Raw genomic sequence first — 27,968 nt, 5'->3', positions numbered from 1 at the left:
CCAAGGCCTTTTTTTTTTTTTTTGGTCAACACTGTGGTCTTCAGCTCCCACTTCACTGTGCAAGTTGAGTGACTGCAGTCATTACTTTTGCTGCCTGGACAACAGCACTTAGTTATCTGGCTTACGAAAAGTTCCAGGTTAAAGATCATCGGACCTAAGGGGTGGTGAACACCTTCAACCTGGAGGATCTAGGAGATAAGGCTGCGACTGATGCTGTTCTAGTTAAAGAACTGTCACATTAGCCACTCTTTGAGCACTAATCTCATTGAGATATTGGTTTATTGAGTGAGCACCCACCCCAAGACATGGCTGGCTGCAATCAGGGCCACAGAAATGTGATGTTGGCCTGTTTGTAAGGCAGACATTTTATATGAAAAACCGAAATCAGGTAACAATTCAGGGAGGGAAGCATTACATTATTTTGATTAGCTAAACCCAAATGATTTTGTTCTAAAATCTATCTTGTCCAATGTCTTAGTCAGGGTTTCTATTGCAAGGAAACACCATGACCCAAAACCAAGTTTGGGAGTAAGGGTTTATTCAGCTTACACTTTCGGATTGCTGTTCATCATCAAAAGGAAGTCAGAATAGGAAGTCAAACAGAACAGGAACCTGGAGGCAGGAGCTGATAGAGTCGCCATGGAGGAATGTTGCTTACTGCCTAGCTTCCCATGGCTTGCTCAGCCTGCTTTCTTACAGAATCGAGGACCACAGCCCCGGGATGGCACCACCCACAATGGGGTGGGGTGGGCGAGGCGGGGCGGGCCCTCCCACACTCATCACTGAGAAAATGCCTTACAGCAGGATCTCATGGGTGCATTTCCTCAACTGAGGCTCCTTTCTGATGACTCCAGCTTGTCAAGTTGACACATACCCAGCCAGTACATCCAGCAATAAAGGAAAACCTTCATCTAACAAATCCCAGACTCCACTGTCCCATGTAATAAATAATCATCATGGTGGCAGTTAACTTTGGTCAGTCCAAACAGGCCTCTTGCATTTTCTCACTTGTTTTAAGTTTCTTTCCATCATCCTGTTTTATTTCTGACCAGGCATGAAAGATTTTTAGCTTCTGGTTTTTCTTGAACCTTGATGACTTGTAACATTGATTAGAGAATCTTTCTGTAAGTTTTCTGAAAGTGCTACTAGAACTTAAACATTCAAGTCTTCACACTGATAAAACAGGAGCTAGTTTGAGCTGCCTTTAAAATACATAAGAAACTGAGAATCTAAAGTAGTGGATTGTTTAGGTCAATTTGAAAAATACAGAGCTTAAGCCGGGTGTGGTGGTGCACATCTTTAATCCCAGCACTCCGGAGGCAGAGACAGGCTGGACTGATGTAAATTTGAAGCCAGCCTGGTCTACAATTCCCAGCCTCCACGGGGCAGCTCACAACTGTCTGTAACTTCAAGATCTGACAGCCTTACACAGACATATATGCAGGTAAAACAATGCACATAAATACATTTTTTAAAAGATTAAAAAAAAATACTCAAGAAGTAAGCTAGAGTGGGGTGTGTGTGTGTCAATCGACTTAAACCCCAGGACTCAGGGAGGCAGAGCAAGGTGGATTTCTGTGAGTTAAGAGGTCAGTCTGATCTACAAAGTGAGTCCAGGACAGTCAAGTCTACACAGAGAAGCTGTGTGTGTGTGTTGGGGAAGAATTCAAGAAATGGGGCTTAATTGCTCAAGTTCTTACTGCCCCTGCAGAGGGTCAGCGATCAGTTCCTAATGCCCATGTCAGGTAGTTCATAAAGCTTCTAACTCCAGCTACAGGGGATCCACTACGTCTGACTTGTGTTGTGTATGTATGAAAGCTTGCATGCAAGTGCACACACACACACATTCAAATTTAAAAAATGAGTTCGAGGCCATCTTGGTCTATGGAGGAGTTCCAGGACAGCTAGAGCTGTTACACAGAGAAACCCTGTCTCGAAAAAAACCAAACCAAACCAACACCCCCCCAAACAACAACAAAAAATATTTTATAATGATCCAATTTTTAAATTGTCCAGTTCTGACAGTTAATTCCTAATTATTACTCTTAAAATTCCTGCACAGCTCCATTCTTTTTCTATACATTTCCAAAGCATGTGACTAACAAGACGACTGGAAATGAGTTTTTAAAATTTCAAGAATTTCTCTCCTTTTCAAAAATCAAACATATGCTATTTATAAGGCTCTGTTCATCCCTAATAAAAATTTTTTACCCATAGTAAACTAGTTATAAACCTAACAAATCTATTTGTAATATTTCATAACCTTAATTTACTTTTTTTGTTTGTTTGTTTTTTGAGACAGGGTCTCTCTGTGTAGCCTTGGCTGTCCTGGACTCACTCTGTAGACCAGGCTGGCCTCGAACTCACAGTGGTCCACCAGCCTCTGCCTCCTGAGTGCTGGGATTAAAGGCATGCGCCACCGTGCCCGGCTCCCTTAATTTACTTATAATTTGTCACACATTCACCTACATTTTACACAGTTGCACAGCATATTAGCTTTTGATACTAGACTCTTTACAAATGTTTCAAGATGTTCCATTATAAAGACAATAAACACAGGAACCACCTGATTTTTATTTACTAAGCTAAAAATACTAAAACTATTGTAGCTGGTTGATAACTCAATGCGAAATAAATATTAGCTATCTCATTTGTTAAAATATTTGTTAGAATTTACTGTTTAGGTTAGTGCTTTGCTATTCTGGATGTCTTAATTTTGTATCTTAAAGTTTAAATTTTCACCTATATGCTAGTGTCTTTAAAAAATTAATACATTAGCCTGGTGTGGTGGCAGATATCAGTATGAGTTTGAGGCAATCCTGGTCTATAAAGCAAGTCCAAAACAGCCAGGGCTACACAGAGAAATCATGTCTCAAAAAACCAAACACACAAACAAGAAAATTAACACATATAAGAAAAGGAGGTACAATTATTGGTAGAAATGTTAATATTCTTCAGATACATTAAAGTAGTGAAAGAGGCTTAAAAACTATGTACGTTAGCATACTGGCACTTTCCTATGTTTCCATCTGCTCATTCAGAGGCTGACTCTGGAGGACTGCAATTTAGAGAGCTATTTTGATAACAGCAAAAACCTATCTCAACCCAAACCAAACCCATCACACATACAGATGCCAATTTGGTCAGCCCATGGGAGGAATAATTAACAGCATGCTGCTAAAGAAATACTTGGCACACGAGAGATCTGACTTAAAATTTAAAATGTACCAGAGACAGGGGACCAGCAAGAAGGTGTTATCTAGTAAAGGCCCTTGCTGTATGTATAACCTTGGTGACCTGAGTTTTATCCTTGGAACTCTTGTAAACACTGAAGGAGAGAACAGATGCCACAAAGTCTATCTATCCCCCGATGTCCACATGGGCTCTGTGGTACACATGTCCAAATATAAAAAAATGTATGTGTAAAAGTGAAAAGCTTAGCTGGGTGTGGCAGGAGGATCTCTGAGTTTGAGGCCAGCCTGGTCTAGAGTCCTGGACAAGCACGACTGCTACACAGAGAAACCTTGCCTTGAAAAACAAGCAAGCTTAGGATTAATTATATGAATAAAAAGACAATAGCTTAGGCTGACAGAAGATCATGATGAACCAACCACAGACTTATTTTATTCTGTAGGAACAAGCAGTGTTTTGTAAAATTAAATCAGTGGTATATATTGCAGATGATAATTTTTAGACTAAAACAGATGCAAAGAAGTACTTAGTTGAGATGCTGCTGAAAAGAGGTGAGAAATAACTAAGCACTTAACTGCAGCAACAATTCTAAGACCAGAGGACTCAAAGGTGACTGTGGCTGTTTGGGCTGATGCCAAACATGAACAAGTTTCTCAGAACTACTTATTTTATTTTATGGTTTGTTTTGTTTTGTTTTGTTTTTGTGTTTTTGAGACAGGGTTTCTCTGTGTAGCCTTGGCTGTCCTGGACTCGCTTTGTAGACCAGGCTGGCCTTGAACTCACAGCGATCCGCCTGCCTCTGCCTCTCGAGTGCTGGGATTAAAGGCGTGCGCCACCACGCCCGGCTAGAACCACTTATTTTGACTTGTGCTAAACTGATCAAGAGTAAAACAATTTGAGAACCAACAAAGTACTATTAATAAAAATCTGGTGAATCACTCATTTAAACATTTCCCTGTTCTCTTAGCAGTCTTGAATGGTGGCTCTTGAGTCAGAATAAAAACATTCTCTTCCATCTGCAAAAGCCAAATGGCTAAGGACACATATAATTATCTAGGTTATCTTAAAGTAGTAAGAGTGAACTTTATACTAAGCTATAAACTTCAATACCAGACTTCTAAATACACTGAATGTTTTACTTTGTATTTGTCTATGTGTTGGGGGCATATGCGTGCTATGGCTTGAACGTGGCTGGAGGCAACTTGTGAGTTCATTCTTCCTATCATGTAGGTTCTGAGGACTGATCTCACCCATGTCATCAGGTTTAACTTTGCAGGCACCTTTACTAGCAGAGCCATCTCCCCAAGTCCCAACTTCTAAAACATTTAAATACTATCAATTATAGCTATTTTGCCTCATACACATACTCTTTGCTGTCCCTCTGTGTCCCCAAATTTGCTAGCTTCAAAATCGTTATAATTTGCTTTTTCAACTACTCTGAGGGCTTTCTCCTGGATATCTTATATGGTTTGCTCTCATTTTTATTATTCAAATGTTACCTGCAGGAGACATTCCCCAAACATAGACATTCCCCAAAAAAAGTCTTTTTGAAAGCATGCTTCCAAATACCAATAACTATGCCATGCCTAACTTGCCTACTTCATTTTTCCACAGAATAAAACTATCCCACTATCTACCAGTACTGTAACGATGAAAGCTAGGAACTTTTCTGTCAGCTATTTATGTTTCAGAATTAGCCACAAAGATGGAAACTCACTCTAGACTTCCGTGTCAATGAAAATATATTTAGAGCTGGGGGCAGTGGCACATGCCTATAATCCCAGCACTCTGGGAAGTGGATCTCTCTGAGTTTGAATCCAGCCTGGTCTATAAAGTGAGTCCAGGACAGCCAAGGCTACAGAGAGCCCCTGGGGTGTGGAGAGAGAGAAAAGAAAATGAAAATATAAAATATATACTTATATATATATATTTTAGTATATATGGGCTATTTATTCTCAATGAAAAGATGGGAAAGAAGTTGTGCACAATTAAAATAATCTTGTTGAATTTTCTATTGCTGTGAAGAGACACCATGACCCAGACAACTTATTAAAAAAAAAAATCACAAAGAAAGTTTAATTTGGGGCTTACAGCTTCAGAAGGCTAGCGTCCATGACCATCACGGCAGCAGGTAGAAAGACACAATACCTAAGCAGTAGCTGACAGCTCACGTTTTCTTTTTTTAATTCTTTTGAGGCTGAGTTTCTCTGTGTAGCCTTGGCTGTTCTGGACTCACTTTGTAGACCAGACTGGCCTCGAACTTCACAGCGATCCACCTGCCTCTGCCTCCCAAGCGCTGCGATTACAGGATCGCACTAGGCTAGGCTGATAGCTCTTATTCCTATGTGCAAGCAGCAGGCAGAGAAGGAGCTGACTAGCAACAGTGTGGGCTTTTGAAACTTCAAAGTCAGCTCTCCCAGTGACACCCTCCTCCTCTGCCACAACACTCCTAACTCCTTCTAAACAGTCCAACCAAATGAGGATGAAATAGTCAAACATAGGAGCCTATGGGAATCATTCTCATTCAAACCAGTACAAGTTTATTTTCCTCCTCCCTTTGGGGGCCAAGAAGCAAACAGGGTGTGGCGGCACATGCCTGTAATATCAGCACTCTGGAAGGCAGAAGCAGGCACATCACTGTGGTCTACAAAGTAAGTCCAGAACATCCAAGGCTACACAGAGAAACCCTGTCTTGAGGAAAACAAAAACAAAACAAAAAACACCAAACTGAATCAAACAAATAGCACACGTTCTATCACCAAGTTACAACTTAGTCTGATCACACTAAGGTTTCTTTAGTGTTTCTTGGTTTGTTGCTGAGGATGAATTTCAACTCCTGATGATCCTCTTGCCTCCACTTAAAAAAAAAAAAGTAATTTAAAAAATAATTTATTTTTATTTTATGTGCATTGGTATTTTGCCTGCATCTATGTTTGTAGATGTCAGATCTTAGAGATATAGATAGTTGTGATCTGACAGGTGGATGCTGGGAACTGAACCTGAGTTCTCTAGAAAAGCAGTCATTGTTCTTAACCACTGAACCACCTCGCCAGTCCCCTGCTGGTACAATAGGGATGGGTCACTATGCCTAGCTAACACTTTTAATGGAATATCTTTTTTCTACCCATTGTACTTAAATTTTACTTTAAACATTTTTAGAACTGAAAACAAGAATTAAAAATTTAATGTAAATATACTAGTCTCAAATAGTCCTTCTTTACACCTGAAATACAGATACAAAAATGTATTGGCAAATGTAAACTGCAGGGTACATTTTCTTGCTAGAAGAATAGAAATGTCAACACTCTTTAACTTCAGACATTTTCATGATTATACATATACAAAGGAAATCTAATTTCAGGGTTGTTATGGAAAATATTAGACAGTATATTAGACATATAAATTCAATCAATACTTCTAAGCATGTTTTAATAAAATAAAAATACGCATTTGTAATTATTTCATAACTGCCTTTCGTATAACTACTAAAACAAAGGAAAAGGCTGAGTTCAGGGATTAAAAAACACTTGATCTTATTTACTATTATTATGATTTATGTGGAGATCAGAGTAATTTTGCAGAGTTGGCTCTCTCAGTCCACCTTTCGGTGTGTTCTAAGGAGCAAAGTCCTCAAACTCTGGTTGCTACGTTTGTGCAGCAAATGCGCACCTCAATGGCCCACAGCCATTTGTCAAAGAACCAATAGCATCCTCATAGTAGTTAAATTCTTTTGCTACTTTAGTTACGGACACCCCCACCAGAAAAAAAGCCATTGCTCTTTAAAATGTCTTATAATTAATTAAACAAACTAGTTGAAAGTAATTTAATTTTACCTTCAAATTGAGTTCCTTTGAACATAATTCCTGAAAAGTAACTCTGAAATACGTTTAGGATTTCCACAGCACATGATATGGGGTAGAATTCACTAAGAACCTTTAGTCTGAAGAGGCAAGAGGCTCCTCATAGGAAGTAGCAACAGAGTTAGAGAAAATTATTGCAAGATACCTGTATTGTACTGAGCATTTAAAAATAACAACTTAGAACACTTCAAATAAGGATATAGGGTAGTAAAAAGAACAGTTCCTTTGAACTTTAGCTAAAATATCCTGAATATATATAATTAATAGCTAAAGTACAAGTTGGCTTAAATCTGAAATTAAATATTAGTGAGGCATAGACATTCTTCATACTTTTGAGTTATTAAAAATCTTCTGCTTAAGCATTTTAGTAAGAATAAGAAAAACAGTAGATTACCGTTACATTAGAAGACACAGGATTAAGATCCTAATATGCCATCTGTTGCAAGTTAAATTTTGGGTTGTTTCCTCAGTTACCCAATGAAAAAGTCACTCATTCTAAGGATTCTTCTACATTTAAAATTTAGAAATTCAGCTTAGAATATTTTAATGTTTTTCTCCTTCATTTAAAATGAAATATTTAGACATACTAAAGACTATCTTCTAAATTCTGTTCAAAATCTGTAATATTTTATGCTTTCTCTGTGAGATAAAATAGCTAAAGAAAACTTCAAATCAACAGGAAAATAATTAGTTTTTATTGTAAGTAATAATCTGAGTTCAAATTCATATAGAATATAAAAGGTTAAAAAATAAATTTTATGGTGCTTCCTAAACTCTTTTTTTTTTTTTTGGTTTTTCGAGACAGGGTTTCTCTGTGTAGCCTTGACTGTCCTGGACTCACTTTGTAGACCAGGCTGGCCTCGAACTCACAGCGATCCGCCTGCCTCTGCCTCCCGAGTGCTGGGATTAAAGGTGTGCACCACCACACCCGGCTCCTAAACTCTTAAACACACACACACACACACACACACACACACACACACACACACACACACACTTTTGTATGGAAATACTGGAACCAAGCTGTATTAGGTATATACTCTACTGTTGTAGTCCTCAAGAAACTCCTGGCAGGGATTCATGGGTTAAAATACTTATAAAATCATTGAAGTCAGTGCTCCATCTGTGGATTCAACCAAGCACAGATTCAAAACATTTGAGTGGCCAGGCATGGTGGCACACACTTTTTATGTAAGCACTTGGGAGGCAGAGGCAGGAGGATATTTGTGAGTTCCAGGCCAGCTTTGGTCTACACAGTGAGACCTTGTCTCAAGAAACCAACCAAACAAAATATTTTTTGGGGAAAAAACTGCATTTGTACCGGAATCTGTACAGTTTTTTCTTGTCAATACAGGAGTAACTTTATACAACTATCCATGTAATATTATATTGCATTACACATTAAAAGCAATGTAGAGATGAGTATAGTATATGGGAGGCTATCATTGGTCACAAGCAGACCTACCATTTTACACAGGAGACTCAAACACTTATAAATCTGAGTATCTAGAAGTCCTAGAATCAATTCCTCATGGACACAGAAGTAATTATATGCCTCTCTTTTGAATAGATTCTCATGTAGGCCTTATACTTGCTTTGATGGTAAGGATGACCTTAAACTTCCCCAGTGCTAGGATTGTAGGTGGGCACCTTGTACGCAACGCTGTGGCTGAAACCCATGGTATCGTGCGTTCTTGGCCCAAGCACTCTACCAACTGAGCTACATTCCCACCCCACAAATACACACTATTTTAACAGACAGTATTTGGAAAGTTATTACTAACATTATTACAGAATCATACTAGACATAACATCACTAATGCAATCAGAAAGACACACAAGTATCATCAATACACATTAAATTATGGTTGTAGAGTATGGCCAACCTTACTTCAGCAGCACAGTTAATACTGGAGATGATTTCAGAATCTTAACGCCAATATTTACGTGCTGCTAAGGCACTGCTGACATTGCTATCATAGGAGCTATGAATAAAAAGACAGGCATTTTCTTCAGAAGATCAGATCCTTGTATTTTGAGGCAGCACAATATGGCCTGCACCTTTTCAAAATCCACAAACCATTATGTGCTGCTACTTTACTCCAAGGTTTTGATTTTGAAAACACTTAGTACCTAAATAGTAACAAGTCTTTTTAGGGAAAAAAATACATAAAATCCATGTTTGAAAAACCTAACACTGGCATGTGCATAATTTTATAAGCTTTCAGTAGAACAAAACTTACTTCTATATCATAATACTTAATACAGTGCTGTAATTCACAGTAAAACAAGACATTTTTTTCTGTGCCAACTTAATAAGAATATAATCTATTTTAAATCAGACAAACTTTTGAATATATTTAATATATAACATGGTTATAAAAGGGTTTCACTTTATTGAGAGCAACCTACCTTTCAAAGCTCAATTCATGCAATAAGGCTTTATGTTAAGTGAAAAACATAAAATACACAAAAGCTCAGTTTCAAAAAACTTGTATTAGCAAACTATTTAAAACACCATAATAAAAAACAGCCTGGGAAGAAAAGGGTTTATTTCATTTTACAATCTAGTGTTATGAAGGGCAGGAACTGAAATCAGGAACCAGGAGGTAAGAACTGAAGAAGCAAATCCCATAGAGGAATGCTGCATACTGGTTTACACTACTTGCTGATGCTGCCCACACACAGTGGGTGGGGCCCTCCCACATCAAGCATTAGTCAAGACAATGCCCCTAGATATGCCCACAGGCCAATCCAATGGAGGCAGTTCCTCAGCTTAGAGCCCCTCTTTCTAGATGTCTGTCTGTAAGTTGTTCAACTTACTAGCACAATCAAAACCCACAAAAACAAAAGAAAACAAAACAAAAACCCAAACAAAACAAAACCCCCACAACAACAACCACCCACAAACAAAAATGTGCTTATTTCTAAAATCTGGTCTAACATATGTAACAAAGTTAAGCCATTTATGTACTTTAAGGATTTCAGTTGTGGCATTAAGTACATTCATATACCAAACATTGTAACTCTTTAAACTTTTCACCTGTAACTGATACTTTTCTCATTAAATACCAAATACTCATTCCTCCCACCTTAGTCCTAAAGAATTAATGTTTTACTGTCTCTTAAATTTATCCTATCCTATAGTTAAAGTCAAGAAGAAATGTTTAACTTACTTAACCTATATAAAATTTAAAATATTTATTCTAATGTATTAAAATCTTCTATTTTTATAATTTCTGGGCATAATAGTGTAAGTTACCACAACCGACTTACCATGCTCTTTACCTGGGGCTAGAGACTGAATTTAGGTCCTCATGCTTATGTAGCAAGCACTTCAGTATTCCCCAGCTCTACTGAACACACACACACACCAAAAACAAACAAGCAACAACTTTTATTTACATGTATGTGCCTATTTGTCTGTATATGTGCCAGGCAGCGGGAGTGCCTGAGGAGGCCAGACTGAGATGGATAATGGCTTGAAGACCTAGCTATAGAAGGCTGTGAGCTGCCTGGTGTGTGTGCTGGGAAGGGAAGCTGGGTCCTCTGCAAGAGCAGAAAGCACCCTTAACCACCAAGCCATTTCTCTAGGCCTACTTGCAGACAACCTCAGGTATGTGGCCTCATCTTTTACCTTGTTTGAGGTGGGGGCTCTTTCTTAATGTTACCATGTGCTGCTGTCTCTGGCTTTATGAGGGCTCTAGGGATCCAAAAGCAACTGGTGGCAAGCACTCTCCTCACAGAGCCACTTCCTCAGCTCACACTTTTTTTTTTTTCATTTTGGAACTTTCTAGACTTTTTACCAATGTGTTCTTTTGAGACAGGGTCTGTCTCTGTAGCCCAGGTTGGCCTAAAACTTGCATTTCTGCTGCCTCAGGCCCTGTCCCCCACTTGGAACTACAGGCATGAGATACATCTCTGGGGACAATATTTTTCTATGCCTCAGTTTCCTGTGTGTGGGTGTGTGTGAATGTCATCACCATGCAAATGTACAGAGGTTAAAGTATGTCTTGTGGGAGTTGGTTCTCTCACTTTAGTTTTGTTTTTTTTTTTTCCAAGATGGGATCTCACTGTGTTGCTCTGGCTGTCCTGGAATTCTCTCTGTAGTCTAGGCTGGCCTTGAACTCACAGAAATCTGCTTGCCTCTGCCTCCAGAGTGCTAGGATTAAAAGGTGGTGTAGCACCATACCTGGCTTCAAATGATACATTTTAAATCGGCATAATACAATTTAAATTTATGTAGCTAAAAATGTAATGTGAAAAATAAAGGCATTTATAAAAAGAGAAAAGTAAAAATTTCTTTTTTTCTTTTCTTTCTTTCTTTTTTTGGTTTTTTGAGACAGAGTTTCTCTATGTAGCCTTGGCTGTCCTGGACTCACTTTTCTAGACCAGGCTGGCCTCGAACTCAGAGCGATCCACCTGCCTCTGCCTCCCAAGTGCTGGGAATTAAAGGCGTGTGCTACCATGCCCAGCTTACAAATTTCTTAACAAAAATTTTCTATTGGAAACTTAAACTGGGTCCTTTTCTGGGCAGCCGCTGGGACGGCTGAAGTGGAGCAGAAGAAGCAGACCTTCTGCAAGGTCACCTACCGTGCGTGGATCTGGACCAACTGCTGGACATGTCCTATGAGCAGCTGATGCAGCTGTACAGCGCCTGCCAGAGGTGGCGCGGCCCAAGCAACACTCGCTTCTCAAGGGCCTGAGGAACGCCAAGAAGGAGGCTCCACCCAGGGAGAAGCCCCATCTGAGGGACGTGATCATCCTGCCCGAGATGGTGTGTACAACGGCAAGACGTTCAAGCAGGTAGAGATCAAACCAGAGACGACTGGCCACTACCTGGGTGAGTTCTCCATCACCTACAAGCGTGAAACACGGCTGGCCTGCTATCGGTGCCACCCATTCCTCCCGCTCCATCCCTCTCAAATAGCCGCAGCCAATAAAGACTCATGTTCAGTCAAAAAAAAAAAAAAAAGAAAAGAAAGAAAGAAAGAAAAAAGAAACTTAAACTGGAAAGCAAACTTGAAACTTTTTACTTGACTTGGAAAAAATAAATGCAAAACAATTACCATTATTCAATTAAGAGCACCTAATATATTAACAGCATTATGTCCCAATGTGTAGGATACCCATATCCCACAGATGAAGATCTAGAGAGGAAAAGTACTTTCCTAGGTCCCTGTGAGGCCCTGGGTTCTATCACTAGCATTGTAAGAAACAGGGGTGGGGGGAAAAAGCCACCACCAACAAAAAACTCTTTTCCTCTTACACACACCCAACAAAGGGTTAGCTTACAAGAAATCACTATCCTACGAGATACATGGTATAATAAACGGTAAAAAAGAAAGGTAGCCACAGGCACTCAAGCACACAGGGTTGTATAAAGGGGGTCATAGCAAGAGTACAGTATCAACTGGAAAACTGTCTTTTTTAAGAAACTTCAATTGATGGAAGGTTGAAGCTGGCTCCTTGGGACCAATTATCATATCCTAGGCTAGACTGTATAGGATTAGGATTCACAAATATTTCCAAAAAGGCAAGTAACTAGTACTATTCACTACTAGTAAAATGAGGTTTTTCAGTATTTACTTAACTTACCTCCCTTGCCCTCAACCCCATATAAACCATTCTCAATACTTGAGTTGAATGGCTGATCATCTGTGATTATATGGCCGTCTAACATGGGTTTTAGATTGCTAATGTGCTGTGTGAACTAATGGAAGGAAGCTTCTGAGGCACTGACTGTCATTTAAATGGGGCCACCTAACCCTTAACACCATTAGGAACAGAAACTTCTGCCTGGGTTTTCTGGAGAGACGCAAAACTAACTTACGAAGCAGCTGGTAGTGAATTTTTTGTTTTGTTATGTTAACTTTAGAGTCTTGAGTACTTCACAGAAATAACCACCTGTGTGCATTTAACATGACAAATATGACAGTTTTTCTAGAGATATATTAATGTTAGCTGAACTTTTCAAAATTTAAATGAGTCAGGAAAAATTTTACTGTGTGCAAATGTTATGTAAACACATAGAAAGGAATTGCACTAGCTGTTTTCCCTACTTTCTTATGTTTTAAAAGCTAAATGTAGGGGCTAGAGAGATGGCTCAGAGGTTAAGGGCACTGACTGCTCTTTCAAAGGTCCTGAGTTCAATTCCCAGTAACCACATAGTGGCTCACAACCATCTATAATGTGATCTGATGCCCTTCTCTGGCCTGCAGGTGTACATGCAGGCAGAGCACTGTATACATAATAATAAAAAAAAATCTTAAAAAATAAATTAAAAAGCCAAATGTAAAAAGCTTCTCACAAAGACGTCTCGAACTAATGCAAAAGCCAAAAACATTTCTCAAGAGTCTACTTTCAAGCTATAAAACTGTAGGATCATTACATTTGAGTATTGATAATAAAAAACACTATTTCCAGGGCTGAAGACATAGCTCCTGGTTAAGGCTACTTCTTGCTCTTGCAGACACATGGAGCTTATAACCAACAACCTGAGTTCCAGCTCAGGGAATCCAATGCCCTTTTCTGGACTCCATGAGTACCAGGCACATACCGTTCACATATACATGCAGCCAAACAAACACATAAAATAAAAATATATGAGCCTTTAAAAAAGATCTTTGCAGGTGGATGCAGAGGCAGGCGGACCTCTGTGAGTTCAAGGCCATTCTGGTCTACAAAGTGAGTGCAGGACAGCCTGGGCTACACAGAGAAAACCTGTTGAGGAGGGAAAAAACCGATCTTTCCTTATTTGTGAACTTTAGATACAGGATTCAATATTGTGATCTCAGACTTAGAGACAAGGTCTTTCTATAAAATACTTTCCATAGTAGTAAAGTTGCCTAAGGCAATGAAATCACTCTTGTTCTAAACGAAATTAAATTAATATAAAAAACAGTAATGAATAGGAAGCTAAGGGGGGGATTTAGGTTATTCTAGGATAAATAGAAAAATAGTCAGAAATAAATGGAAATATGGTACCAAACAATGGTGGCTGGTCACTGAGGAAGGCGCTGGAAGCTAATACTTACAAAAGAATAATTGTTGGGCTACTTAGAGGGCTGTTTTAGTAATATCTTCATTTTATCATTGGTAAACCTAGGAAAAAAAAGAGTGAAGACTTTAAAATTTGATCTTATTACATAACAAAAACATTTTTCAACTGATGCCAGAAACGACTCTTTTCTGACTCTTACACATTACACAAAAATCACAGATTACAAATAGCCAGCAGCTGTGTTGCGATTTCAATGCAGTGCATTGTCAGTAAGTCTGTAAAATGTGCTTTCTCACTAAAACTACCTTCAGAATGTTTAAAACTCAAGATGTCAAGTGTAGCTAACACTGCTGCTTTAGTGTCTAACTTGGAACATGCTGAGCTTCTGGAGGACACCCTTAAATTACAAGTATTTTACATTAATTCAAGATCACACTACAAGATACTCCCCTTTCTCCATCTCTACTCACAGCCCCTGTCCCCAGCCTCTACACTGCCCTATTACAGGAACTCTAAATACAATGTAGAACAAAAATACAAAGAGCTTAAAATGCATTAAAAAAAAATCAGTGGTTACTAATCTCAGTGAGGACAAGTAACTCTGAGGGGGGAAAACATCAGTGGAAGTAAAACATTATGCCATGCTAAAACAATTCAGAAACTATCTGAAACAAAAATTAAGTGAAAGTAGTGATTAAAAAAACTATTTTCCTGGCTGCACTTTACTTCTAAGAGCAAAGATTCAGTCAGAGCCTTGCATCTCAGAAGCAAATATATCACAGCACATCTTTGAAAACAAAAGACAACTTTAAACTATCCTCATTCGGTCACAGTGTTTTATTTCTGTGACACATGATGATATACTGTACACTATTTTTTTTTAAAGACAGTCTCATTATTACAGCCCAGACTGTGCTTGAACTTGCGTTCTTCTTGCCTCATCTTCCCATATGCCAACATTCCTACATATAAGTACTTGTTACAAGATACAGCATAGAAAGAATATGCCAAATCTTTATGCTTTTACCAGAGCATTCCAAGTGTATATTTATTGCAAAATAGGTTTCTTTTAAAAAAGTGTCAGGACTTCTTTTTCTTTCTTTCTTTCTCTCTTTCTTTTTGGTTTTTTGAGTCGGACTAGGCTGGTCTTGAACTCATAGAGATCCACTCAGAGATCCACCTGCCTCTGTCTCCCAAGTGCTGGGATTAAAGGTGTTCGCCAACATTGCCTGGCGATTTCTTTTTATTTCAAAATACACCAATCACTTACCAATAATCCCAACATGAATCTCTATCCCAAACCTAGCTCTACTGAACTCTAAACAGAAATCCCAATTATACATAAAGATCCTGATGTGCCAAGCCCTGATCTCATTCTGCTCTGAATGCAACTACAATCTTGAATTTAGTATTTGTTTGCCATTTGTTTTTTAAACTACAAATTTAATTGTTACACACACACACACACACACACACACACACACACACACACACACACGCTTTCTTCATTTGCTGAAGATGGTCATTGGGGATACTACACACAGCTCTTTAACAGCTATCCAGTATGAGACTATGTCACAACGTACAATGGGTCTACTATAACTTCAACTGTACTATGACATTGCCAAGTACTCCACAAACTACAGACAAAACTTTTTGTATTTTTCCCAACATTTGAAGATGCATTTAAAAAAAGCTACTTTTACTTAGAAATTAACATTTTTAAAAAGATTTATTTATTTATTATGCATATAGTGCTGCCTGCATGTACACCTGCTGGCCAGAAGATCTTATTACAGATGGTTGTGAGCCACCATGTGGTTGCTGGGAATTGAACTCAGGACCTCTGGAAGAGCAGACAGTGCTCTTAACCTCTGAGCCATCTCTCCAGGCCCGAAATTAAGATCTTTTAAAATGTTGAGGGTTTTTTTTCCCCTTTTATTTTTGACATCTATTTTATGTGTTTGGGTGCCTTTCCTGCATGTGTGCCCAGTGCCCACAGAGGACAGAAGAAGGTGTCAGGGTCCCTGGAACTGAGGCTGAGAGCTGCCATGTGGGTTCTCAGAACTGAACCTGGACCCCTGTCCCCTTTTCTTTGGAGACATGGTTTCTTTCATAGTCCTGGCCTTGTTTGTAGACTTAGCTAGCCTTGAACTCAGAGATACACCTGCCTCTGCCTCCTGAGTTCTGGGATTAAAGGTGAACCTGGTCCCTCTTAAAAGAACAGCAAGTGCTCTGAGCCATCTCTTCGGCCAACAGTTTTTCTTAAGTAATCAATCTCTTCTGCTTTCAAGTGTGTCTGAGATAGGTATAGTAGGGTTCCTACTAGAACAGACCAACATATATCCCAAAACAGTTTCCCAAAAAGAAGTGCTGGTAACAGACGTTTTCCATACGACTGACGAAATGCCAACACTTAGAAGTGTTGTAGAAATGATAAGATTTCTAATTAGATATTGAACTTTGTAGACCCAAGATAAACCCATGGTTGGGGGGTGGTGAATGAGCCAGATGTTGTAAATGGTTTGGTATGAACAATCTTTCCCATTCCCACCCCATCTCACTTGTGGGGCTGTTTAAAAAAAGAAAGAAAGAAAGAAATGAAAGAAAGAAAGAGGAAGAATCTTTTAGAGCTTGTAAAAAGAATAAATTATGGATACAGTATCTAGGACCAGAGATTTTGACTTTAGCTTTTGCAGTAGCTAGTCCACAGACTAGCAGGAGTCAATCAAGGTAGAGGGTATTTTCAACAGAAGATATGCTGCTAACTTTTAGGTTGAGCATATACTCTCAAACTACATCAACATATTAAAAACAGCCTTAAAAAACCAATTTCAACTTACAGTTGAATATGCCTTAATTTCCCAGTGCCAGAACAGACTCAATTATTATTTCAGATAAGTAAACATACAATATGACAAAAGCCATTTTTGTTAGTAATACCAAAGAAATGGTTTTCTGAGTTTACTACGACTGGTAAAGCACACATTAAGATGAGGATGTATCAGAAGCAATTTAATGAAGATAACCAAAGAGAAACAACGGTCATCTTTTAAAAATACAACTGCAAATGTCAGACTTTAAATTAGGGCACTGGCTAACACAAAAAAACCATCACTTGCAGTTTTCTATCAAAGTGTTATAAATGAAACCAGAGCTTTAACAGAGAACTAATATTCCCTTACCCAGAACTAGAATTATGTAGATTAAAGGGGAGAAAAACGTGTAGGTTATGAAAGTTTGTACAAATTGTAAGTATACAAACAAGTCTATAAAACTGTGTATTTGAAATTACAAAGTCTAATTTCTAAAAGTTGTAGAAAAAGACACGGTATCATTTTAAGAAGAAATCAAAAAAGTATGACTATATAGTTTAAGGGTAAAGGAAAAAAAAACAACTTACAAGTTTTCACCTATTGTCAGTGTTGGTTCTAATGATTGACAACATGAAGCATAGAATGCTTTTATTATAGCCTGCTTTATATGAGACCATAAAAGGAAGACGGTATGTCCTCAAAGCGAAAGCAATACTTCAATATGGCCACAACTTTTCTTTCTCAAATATATATATCTGAATTTGTGGTACAAGCAACCTATTTATTAGTAAGTTTTCCTATTCTAATAGCTTGAAAGTGTGGAAAAGCACAATTATTCTAGAAATTTTCAACTTTAACAGATGAAATTTCCTGAATAAAAATCAAATATAACATCATTGAATAAATGGTTAAAAAAAAAAGTCCAAGAACCACAAATATTTACTATTCTCTTAAGGATGCATTGGGAAGAAACTATCTTTCGAAAAGACTATTCTGCAAACTGCACACAGGAAACCTTTGCACGTGGGTGTAAACTTCTTTGGCCACTGTTATCACACACTGACGTACTCTGCAGAACAAGCTATCAGGCAAGCAGCAGTGATCGCCCAACTTCAGTTCTGATGAGGAACAAGACCTAGTGCTATGGTGGTGACACTGGCCTCTTTGCCGTGGACGCTCCTATTTAAAAAGCACCACTCAAGAAAAACACTGGCATCTAACGCTGGGGTGTGGTGGGCAGAGGGCTCTGTACAATTCACTTCCCAAGTCCACTTGCATCATAAGACAAAATTAATGTTTTAGTTAGGAAGGGAACTTAAAATGTATCTAATAAAGTTATGAACACATAACACTCTTCAGCTTCTAAGGCTACATTTAACTGCTCGATTATCAAACTCTCTGAAGAGTTGAACTGCTTGTCAGGGTGAATGCACAGACAGTACCTGCTCTAGTTGTACACATTTCAACCAAGAAATAAAATTGCAGTTTTGCTCACAAACTACCCTTTGCTGCTTCTCAGGCACATGCACTGAATCACTAACATATGCTGACTTCAGGTACTATTTAGAAAAGCAAAACAAAACCACCCCATCCCACAAAAATAAAACAAAAAACACAACAGCAGCAGCAGCAAAAACCCCAGAGATTCAAGCACTGGGCCTAAAGCTCAGGGTGGAGTGTTTGCTAGTATAAGGCCTTTGGTTCAATCTCTAGAATGGTAAAAAATAAATAAAACATAAAAGTTAGCCTGTATGATTTTTTTCCTTTGGTGGTTCAGGGATTGATCTAGAATCTTGGCTTACTAGCCAAGTGTTCTACCACTAAGTAATACCTCCTAGACCAAGCCTAGAGGAGTTAACAAAACCCACAATGGGGCTGGCAATATGGCTCAGTGGGTAGGGATGCCTGCTATGTAGGTCTGACAATCTGGGCTTCTTCCCTGGAACAAGAGAGGTGGAGGACTCAACACCAACAGGCTGCTCTCTGGACTCTGCGCACACCACCCTAACATACACAGGAATAAAATACAATTAAAAAAAAATCACAACTATTAAAAAACTTCGGGTGTAATCTAGTTTAAATATAATGCATTACAGAGCTAAAAACTTAGTTAAACCCATACTATCAATTTATAAGAGAAAAGAAATGGTTATTCTGTTAAAATACTTTATATATAGCAAAATGCTATCTATGCACTTTAAATGCAAGTCATCTTTTAACACTTTAAGCATTGCTTTAGAAACATTAAAAACATAACAGTTTAGATATTATTAAAAAACAAAATAACACAGATTAGAACTAGATTTAATAATACCGAGTCTTGGGGGAAAAAAAGTAAATATGAAATAGCAATATGGTAAATTTAGGCATTTTGTAAAACAATAGAATAAAAACTTCAATCTTTTATCAAAATGAACAAATTTTTTCACTTAGTTGTCAGTGAAGAATATTAGAAATAAATTATTTTTTTAATAAACTATTTTTTAAAAAACCCACAGGATAGCAAGGTAATTTTGAATATATTTATTTAGTATGAAAGATATTTATAATTTAATTTATAACATTTAGATATATATAAATAATAATGGACTGATCAATTTCAGAAATCACATTTGAAACATGCTGTGTGTTTTCTTTCAAGTGGTTCTAATTATCAAAATAGCAAAGTAGTATTAATCTAGTAATATATAAGATAATGAAATGTCCAAAGTGTGGTTCATAGTGCTGAATACAGAAATTCTACATTAAAGTCTTATTTTTTTAAATTTAAAGCCTTAGAATTATACTTTAAAATCTCTATCAAAGAAAACTTGATTTCACTGACAAATAGCTTCAAATGAAAGTTGTGCTTACAAACTACTATTATCTATCACAGATAAAAATGTTAAGGCCCTTCATCAACAGATGTTAAATTACTCCCATCCTTAATTTATTCAAGTTATAACTCCATCACTGGGGAAAATTTTTAGTTAAAAAAAATTAAAGCAACACAATAAATCTCTTTCCTCAAATTATAAACTACATTTTAAGAGAGAATTAGAGAGATTTGCAAATTTGAAATATTTAGAACATGTCCTTTAAAGGGTGGTTAAAGGACACCTAATCATAAGTAACTGAAACAGCTTTTAGTATTAGACAAGTTAAGGTTTCTTACTGTATCAGAAGTGGCCAACTGTAAGAAAACTTTTAATATCTGTACTACTGCTTTTAGATACTATTTAACAAGCTAAATTCCTATGCTCAAAGCAAGTTTATAACCGTAGAGACAACAATAACATGATATGAAATATTTGTGTTCAAACAATAAATTCTAAGACCATCAGCTATCATAAATTTTAAACATAGCTTTAGATCTTTATCCTCACTATCAGCTCACACATTGCTTTCTCCTCATTTAACTCATTAAAGCTGTGCCAATTATCTGGATTAGAAGGAATGAATTAAACCTTGACCCCCCCCCCCATTTCATCTTAATATTCTCTAACCTGGAAAACACTGGTTAAGATAAAGGGGGCAAAGTTTATTCATTCTTCACTCATTAAAATTGCTTTGTTAAATATTTAAAAATCAAAGTTATGAAGATATTCTATACTTTGCATTTATCTGAAACAATCATCATATAATATGACATCAATATAACAAAGTATCAGAAATTCACCCTTATTTAAACTCTGATTTCTATTTAGCCTTAGCTATTAACAGATGTGTATTTCTGGATTGTCTTTTTTATAATATAAAAATATCAAATTCCAAGTTTTTGATATTTTAATAATGTATCTCAACATTCTAGCATTCTTAAATACACCTGAGAATGTGCTAACATGCTTACACTACTTAAAAAGCAGTTTTATAGTCAGGAAAATGGTATTGTACTTTTAAGATTAAATTATACTTCTTTTGTTTGTTTTTTCTGTTTTTTGAGACCGGGTTTCTCTGTGTAGCCTTGGCTGTCCTGGATTCACCTTGCAGACCAGGTTGGCCTCAAACTCAGAGATCCGCCTGCCTCTGCCTCCCAAGTGCTGGGATTACAGATGTGTGCCACTGCACATGGGTAAAAATTACACTTCTAAAGAACAAAGCTTTTGGGATTTTTTGATACTCACATATTTTTAGTTAAAAGATTCTAGAGAAAATGAGCTATATTTTAGTAGCCCTCATTTTATTTAGCAAATATCATTAAAACTTGTGGTTAACACTTTACTAGAAAAAACTAACCAAGAAATATTTAGGAATCATGTTCAATAAATTCACTTTTATTATACCAGATTACCATCTAGAAGATAAAAATTGTTTAAGCTGAACAACTATCTGAAATGCTCAACTAAGACTATAAAAATTAAGTAAAATAAATGTTAGAAAAATGAACTATATTAGGTATTTTGGAGGTTAAGGTAATAGTCACTAAAAGTTTAAGCACTCTGTAATTTTATCATTAGAGCACTGTAACTTTTGATATTAACAATATATTGAGTATCTATGAGTAAAAAAATTGTTTGCTTAAGAAAGTAGGTTTTTCAGTTTCAGCCAAAATTTGACTTTTGGTTAGGAAGGTACTTGGAATGCTTCAAATTTTCTTAAAATATTTTCATTAATCTTATCTAGTTTTTAGGCTGTACCTAAAACTTGTCCAACAGCCAAGTACCAAATTCCACTTCACTTAAACACTTCATTTTGTGAAGTCCACTACATAATTAAATACCTTACATAGCGCACGGTAGGAACACATTCAGGAAAAAGAAAAGTCACCATGTGTATTCTTTGAGGGTGGGAATAAATTCAGGTGGATCTACTACAACACTACAAAAACATCTTATAAACCTGGAATTTTAACAAGTAAGACAATTAGATTCAGCTAACTTATAAGATTTCTATTTATTATTTTACTTATTTTTAGTTCAGCTAAACTTTTAGCATTACTGTCAGGTCCAATTATATTACAAAGATATAGAATGATAGGTTCTGAAAATTCATCATTATAAAGCAGATAAACTGGCACATATTTACAATTCCAGCACACTAAGGAAGAGATTAAGGCATAAAACTTAGTAGTTCCAGGCCAGTTTGGGATACATAGCAAGTTCCCAGCTGGGCTGTAGAGTTAAGACCCTGACTTAAAAAATAAAATAAAATAAGTATACCTTAATCTCCTGTCACGTGCCAATGCATTATGTGGGCACTCAGTCAAAGAAATAGGTTGTTTTCCAGAATTGGTTCTCTTCTAAAGATTAAAATCTGCAATAAAAATGTCACGTATTATTTCATGAAGACACTTAACAGAGAGAAATATCTCCTGTAGTTGTACTTGATATCTGATCAGAGTTAAATCTTGAAAACAACCCATCTTGCCAATGCTCAAAAAAACTCTACTATGAAAATGTTTTTGGAACAGAAAATAACTTGATTAAGAACACCTGTGATATGCATTATCACCCAAAGCCTCTTCAAACAAATCAGGTAAGTTTCTGCTTTCATTTCTCTTTATGACATTAATTTTCAAAGCAGCATGAGTATGTACATGTAGGTAGCTATGAAAGAGCTAAGAAAGATTATCAAAAAATATTCCTTGTGTTTCTAAAATCTATGTAGCTTGAAATTATGCAAATGAGAGGGATAAAATTTGACTAGCTTTCCCCTAAAATTACTAAATGTATCAATGATGACAAATTACCCTTATTTTCAAGTTTAGTCTTGCTATACCTGAGTGAACATTTCCAAATATTACAGTTCTAACCAATTTTTAAAATTTACAATAAATAGACCACTACTAGGTTAGCCTTTTAATGCTTCCAGATAGAGGTGAAATGCAGCTTTATTTTTTTCATTTGTTTCACCCTTTCTGGATGCTAATGACTTAACTGGCAACAACTATATTAAAAGAACAAATTACTGAATTACTAACGTGATGAATGTACTACATAAGAACCATAACGCTTTATGGAAATTTTGTTTTTACTTAAGAATGGCTAAAGCAAGTAAGCAAGAATAAAATCCAAAGCCCCTTTATTTCTCTGTTGCTAAGGTATTCGAGTGTTTAATGGGAAAAATAAAATAGAAACCCCACACCATCTTATGTCTAAGAAACACCAATTCAAATATCCTGAAAAATTAAAGATATTTTTCAAAAGATAGTTTTTACATTTGAGTGCTTTGAAATATAGATACTAAACATTTTAAAATAATAAACAATAGAAAATTAAGTGTTAAATTTTAATACAGTAATATATGTTTTTAACTAGTATAAGAATACTAGATAATAAGGAACAAAAGAGGTCAGGATATAAAATAAAATGTTTATGACTAAAAGAAACATCTCCAAAAGTAAAATAAAACTAAAATTTATTAGTTTACAGTTTATACTTAGAAGATATCACACATCTTTCCCATGTAACCTTTCTTTGGTCAAATAAGACAGGTTTAAATAAAAGCACATTAAACTCACAACTTCAAGAAAAGTATTAAGAACAAAACCCAAAAGCAAGCGCGCATGCACACACACAAACTCCATTACTTAAAACCTGTCTTAAAGAAAAGTCCTTTAAAGCATCTTTTAGAAAATAAATAAATAAAAAAAGCAAAAATGTTACCTACCAGAAACATTATTTACAGAATTTATGATCATCTGTACATACTAACGATCAGATATTATGTATTAGTAACATACTTTTAAATTGACATTATTTTAAAGATAAGTGCCAGTTTTAAGGTTCTAATATTATAACCTCTTAAAATTAAATGCTTAATCTCATTTTCAACACTTAGTTGAAATAAAGTGGTATTTTTATTACTGATTTCCTTTGGTTTTTATGAGATTTTTAGACCACAAAGTTACAGTAAGTAATAGTTTGAAATCTAATTATATGCCAAAATTAATTGCAAAGCATATAGTGTTTCTAAATTTGTGCAATTAAAAAATAAAAAGGACAAACTATGTATACTCCTACAGCTCTTCTAAAATGTACTGTTCTAATTATAATCATACTAATGATCTGTTTCTCATAAAAGGGGTTAAAGAGAAATCAGTGTGGGGATTAAGTGTCATTAAACAAAAGACAAAAGCTACTTTAAGGTTGGAAACATTTTGATTTGAGATGAATTTTATAAAATTTCCAAATTGTAAATTTATACTCTAACTGTTGAAAGCTTACTGAAGAAATATTAAATACAGCCTGGGAATGGTTGTCTTTCTGTAAACTAAATCAGCTGACCAATAGTTCTAGACAGAAGATACCGTCACCATTCCTAATAGTTACCACATACAAATAAAACACACGAATAGAAGTACAACTGTACAAGTCCTCATGAAACAAAAACTAAAAAATAGCACACAAAAGAGAAGGAAACATGGAATCTAGAATGTGAATACTATGAACTTTTTATCCTTAGGTGTGGTTCCTGATAAACATTAAGAAAGATACTAGTCTAATGGCACACAAAAACCTGAGGCTACATTGTCAACAGCTTTTTAAAAATTTCCTAAAAACTAGACTTTCAATTGGAAATAGTATTAAAAAACAAACGAATGAAAATCAATGCTACCAGGAAAACTGATAACTTTTGTTCCCACTCCCTTACAATGTGTAGATGCAGCACTGGGAGAACTATTACAGCCGCATCATTCTTCAGTGCTGTTTTCCTGTGGTAAAAAATGACTTTTGCAGCCCTCACAGCAGATAACTGCATATAAACATTTAAACAAGTAGGAATATACCTTCTGGAATTCTCCCTTCTACCTAGCATCATGTAAGACGAAATTATTTTGAATGTTGTAGAATTTATTTAGGTGCTAGTGTGTTCTAAATCGTTAAGTGAACTGGTTTACATAAAGGGTCTATCACTTTCAAAAAATAAACAGAGGAAGAAAACAAGAAAACAAACAAAAACCGCTTTCATTCATGGCCCTCAAAACAAAACAAATCCCATAAACCAAAGTGCCAAAAAATATGAGTAAACGTCACCAGGCTGGTGGAATTTAAAGTTTTCTTCCATTCCCACAATTCTCTCAGCAACGTAATTTGAATAAAAACTAAAATACAAAAACAAACCAACATTAAAAAGCAAAACTCATTAGCTCGGCACTTTACATAGGATTACTTGTAGAACAGCAATGAAATCTATAATTTTATTAAATCAAATTTTATAGATGATTTTAGGAAAGTTTTATTAAAAGATCCAAAGTAAACAGATTCTGAAGAAATGTGTTCAGTAAATGTAATTATTATAAATGTAATACAAATTGAATGTGTTTATTAGTATTAATTACCACCCTACAGATCTGTGAAAACGTTTCATTTGAATATCTCTAACAATGCACGGGTTTGTCTTAAAGTGAAAACAGAAATGTTTCAAAATTTCAAATATTTATAAAATATAAAAAATTTAAAATTCCTTTCAAAATCATCTACTCTTTGAAAATACCCGACGTCCGTTATCAAGATGCAATTAAAAGGAATGACAAACAGGGTAATAAATACTGACAGCAGTCTCAAGCAACACTAAACAAAAACTAACTGAAACCTACCAAATACTGCAAGACATGTGCACTGCTGTATACGGCACGCTTCGTAATGAGTTCGTCAAAGGGATGCAATAATATATTATATATGCTCACCTGTTGCACACTTACCTGCTATACTACCAACTAAGAAACATGTCTTGTAAGCTAAAATTTAAATCTACTGCAGTGGCTGAGTTAGAATAAATTTTAAAAGAGAGTTGCAAAGTTTTAAGAATGTATTCAACTTTTATGAAAAAATGTAGAAGAGGAAACTTAAAGTTCACTTTCATCAAAATGAAAAAAAAAAAACCAGTTCTATAATATGCACCCAATAAATACATGAAGGCTAAGACAAAAAAAATTTTATCAAAGGAAAAACCAAACACCTTAGATCCTTTGGCGCACTTTTCAACCAATGAAGAACCCAGAGAAACATGTCTTGTAACTGCAACAGAAATAGTTTTCTGAAAATAGCTTTAGTTTTACTTTTTTAATATGTATTTCAGAACCATCTGAAAGGCTTTTACGGGAGAAACAACTAATTTAGGTACTAACTTAAAAAAAAAACAACCCAAAACTAAAAAAACCACTCCGTTTTTACACTTTGTACCTATTTGAGTAGTTCTCTGACTAAACATAGTTTTTTTGTAGGTCGAGAATTATCAGCTCAGCGTTCAACATTCAAACCCCCCAGTCCCGCTTCCTTCCAGCCAATCAGGGGGTAAGAAGCCCGGCGTTTGGGAGCTCCGTTAGACACAATTTGAAAAACACCACTTTGCGCCCCGGCTCTTCTGGAAGGGATCTAAACGAGGGCGGGTCCCCCCAGTCTTCACAGACACACACAAACCCAGGTTTCTGATGAAATCCCGGAGGGAGAAAGCTCTGTAGGGGGCCTGCCCGGAATGGCAGGTCACCGAAGTTCCCAGGGACCTTCAGGATATTTGTTTGTAACCCAGATCCGTGCGACCCTCTCGAAGAGAGTCACATTAGCTAAGGGTTAATCTAGGGGTGCCGAGGGAGGACGGGGCGAGGGGGGGGGGGAGAAGTTGTGTTTCAAGATCTCATGGGTGTTTAATGTGGACTCTTCACAAAGACTAGCACCTAGCGAGGGTTCCCTAAAGCCAAAAGCTGTCACTGGCTTACTCAAGAGTTGTAGACTCTGGGTTGACAAAAACCTAACAGCTAAGGAGGAAAAAAAAAAAAAAAAAAAAGGAACCCCCCCCCCCCGCCCTAGGCAAAGACAACCCCGCTTTCTTCCGCTTCGGCGTCATGGGATCCCAAGAAAAGGTGAGGGCTGCAAAATTACCGTTAAATTGTCGAAGCGAAGGCTCGTCCGCGGGAAACATCAAGTTCCACACTACTTTTTTTTCCTTGAGACGCCGCGTTTCAAGGACGGGAGAAGGAAAAAGTCTCCCAAGAGCGCGACTTGAAGGAAATCCCAAGCGCCCTGCCCCATCCTCTCCCTCGCCCCGACACCCCTCCCCCCGCCCCCCGAGAGAGGGAGGGCGGGAGGGAGGGAAGGAGAGAGGGTACCGCCGGGAGAGCAGTGACAAAATGACCCAGCCAGACGCCAAAGTCCGGCGTCCGTCCGCCCCGCCGCCGCCGCGCCCCGGCCGACCCGTGCCGCCTCTCCCCGGGCGCTCCGCCGTGCACACCGGGCGCCGTCCGTCCGTCCGCGGGGGGCGGCGGCCCCTCCAAGTTTCCCCCCGGCGTCCGCCGCGCGCTCCGGGGAGGGGCGCGCCTGTCAGCGAGCCGCGGGCGGACCTGCCGCGCGGGCCTAGCGCCCCGGCCGGCCGCGGTGACAGGTCGGGCGGCGGCGGTGGTGGCTCGGCCGCCTCCCGCTCACCCCGCGCCTCCCTCCCCTCCCCCTGCGCCGCCGCTCCGCGCCCCCGCCAGGCAGCCCGACGCCGCCCCACCCCGGGCTGGAGAGAGAGCGCGGACCCGGAGTCCCGTCCCTGCGCCCCGCCGGTCCCACCGCTGCCACCGCCCGAGACCCGCTCTGCTACTTCAGGCTCTTACCGACTGCTGCGCCAAATCCGGCGAAGCTCCTCCGACCGCCCTTTGGTCTCAGTGATGATGATGATTATTACTATTAATTTTTGATGATTTTTTTTTTGGTGTGTGTGTGGGGGGGTGGGAAATTTTTTCCCGCGCGATCCTAGCGTCGCGCTGCGCTCGGACAGGTTATCCCTTCCCTCCCGCTAGATTGATGAGATCAGGCATCACTCGAAAATGGCGCCGAAAGCGCTGAGGCTCCTCATTCAAATTCGTTAGAGCCAACCCCGCCGCCCCGGGGCATGCCGGGAACGCGGGCCGTCTCCACAGCTGTCCCAGCCGCCGCCCCCCTCCCCCCCCCCGCCCGCCCGCGAGACCCTGTTGCGCATGCGGAAGCTTCGGCCTCCCTCTCCTCTCTCACCCCCCGCCTCCCCCCTCGGCACATGCGCAGAACCGTTGTGGCGCCAGGCTGCCCACTTCCTCGGTGCCAGTCCCTACGGTGTGTTGCGCGTTCGTGTGTGCCAGCGTCGCCCCAGTGCCGCAGAGGAGGTGTTCATCTTTCGGGCACTACTCCGGTGGCACACCAGTGCTCTGCCTTTGGGAGGAAA

The 27,968-nt window shown here is 38.0% G+C and overlaps 1 long non-coding RNA gene and 1 pseudogene across 2 annotated transcripts; one reads left to right on the top strand and one right to left on the bottom strand.

Moving 5' to 3' along the window:
- Positions 1–32: 32 nt before the first annotated feature.
- Positions 33–27,623, bottom strand: LOC311589175. The gene is made up of 4 exons (XR_014776433.1): positions 27,385–27,623; positions 22,010–22,103; positions 14,090–14,156; positions 33–6,049 (listed from the first exon to the last, which is right to left on the bottom strand). It is a non-coding gene; the product is annotated as an uncharacterized lncRNA (long non-coding RNA).
- On the top strand, positions 9,032–17,453 carry LOC311589174 (small ribosomal subunit protein uS19-like; annotated as a pseudogene). Its single transcript, XR_014783580.1, has 2 exons — positions 9,032–12,553; positions 13,002–17,453. The product of XR_014783580.1 is annotated as a small ribosomal subunit protein uS19-like (transcript).
- Positions 27,624–27,968: the final 345 nt, after the last annotated feature.

This window comes from Acomys minous (assembly GCF_964271855.1).
Source record: "Acomys minous genome assembly, chromosome: 18".
NCBI classification, from domain to species: domain Eukaryota; kingdom Metazoa; phylum Chordata; class Mammalia; order Rodentia; family Muridae; genus Acomys; species Acomys minous.
The sequence above is the reverse complement of the archived record's forward strand: the minus strand, read 5'-3'. Positions and strand labels throughout refer to the sequence as shown.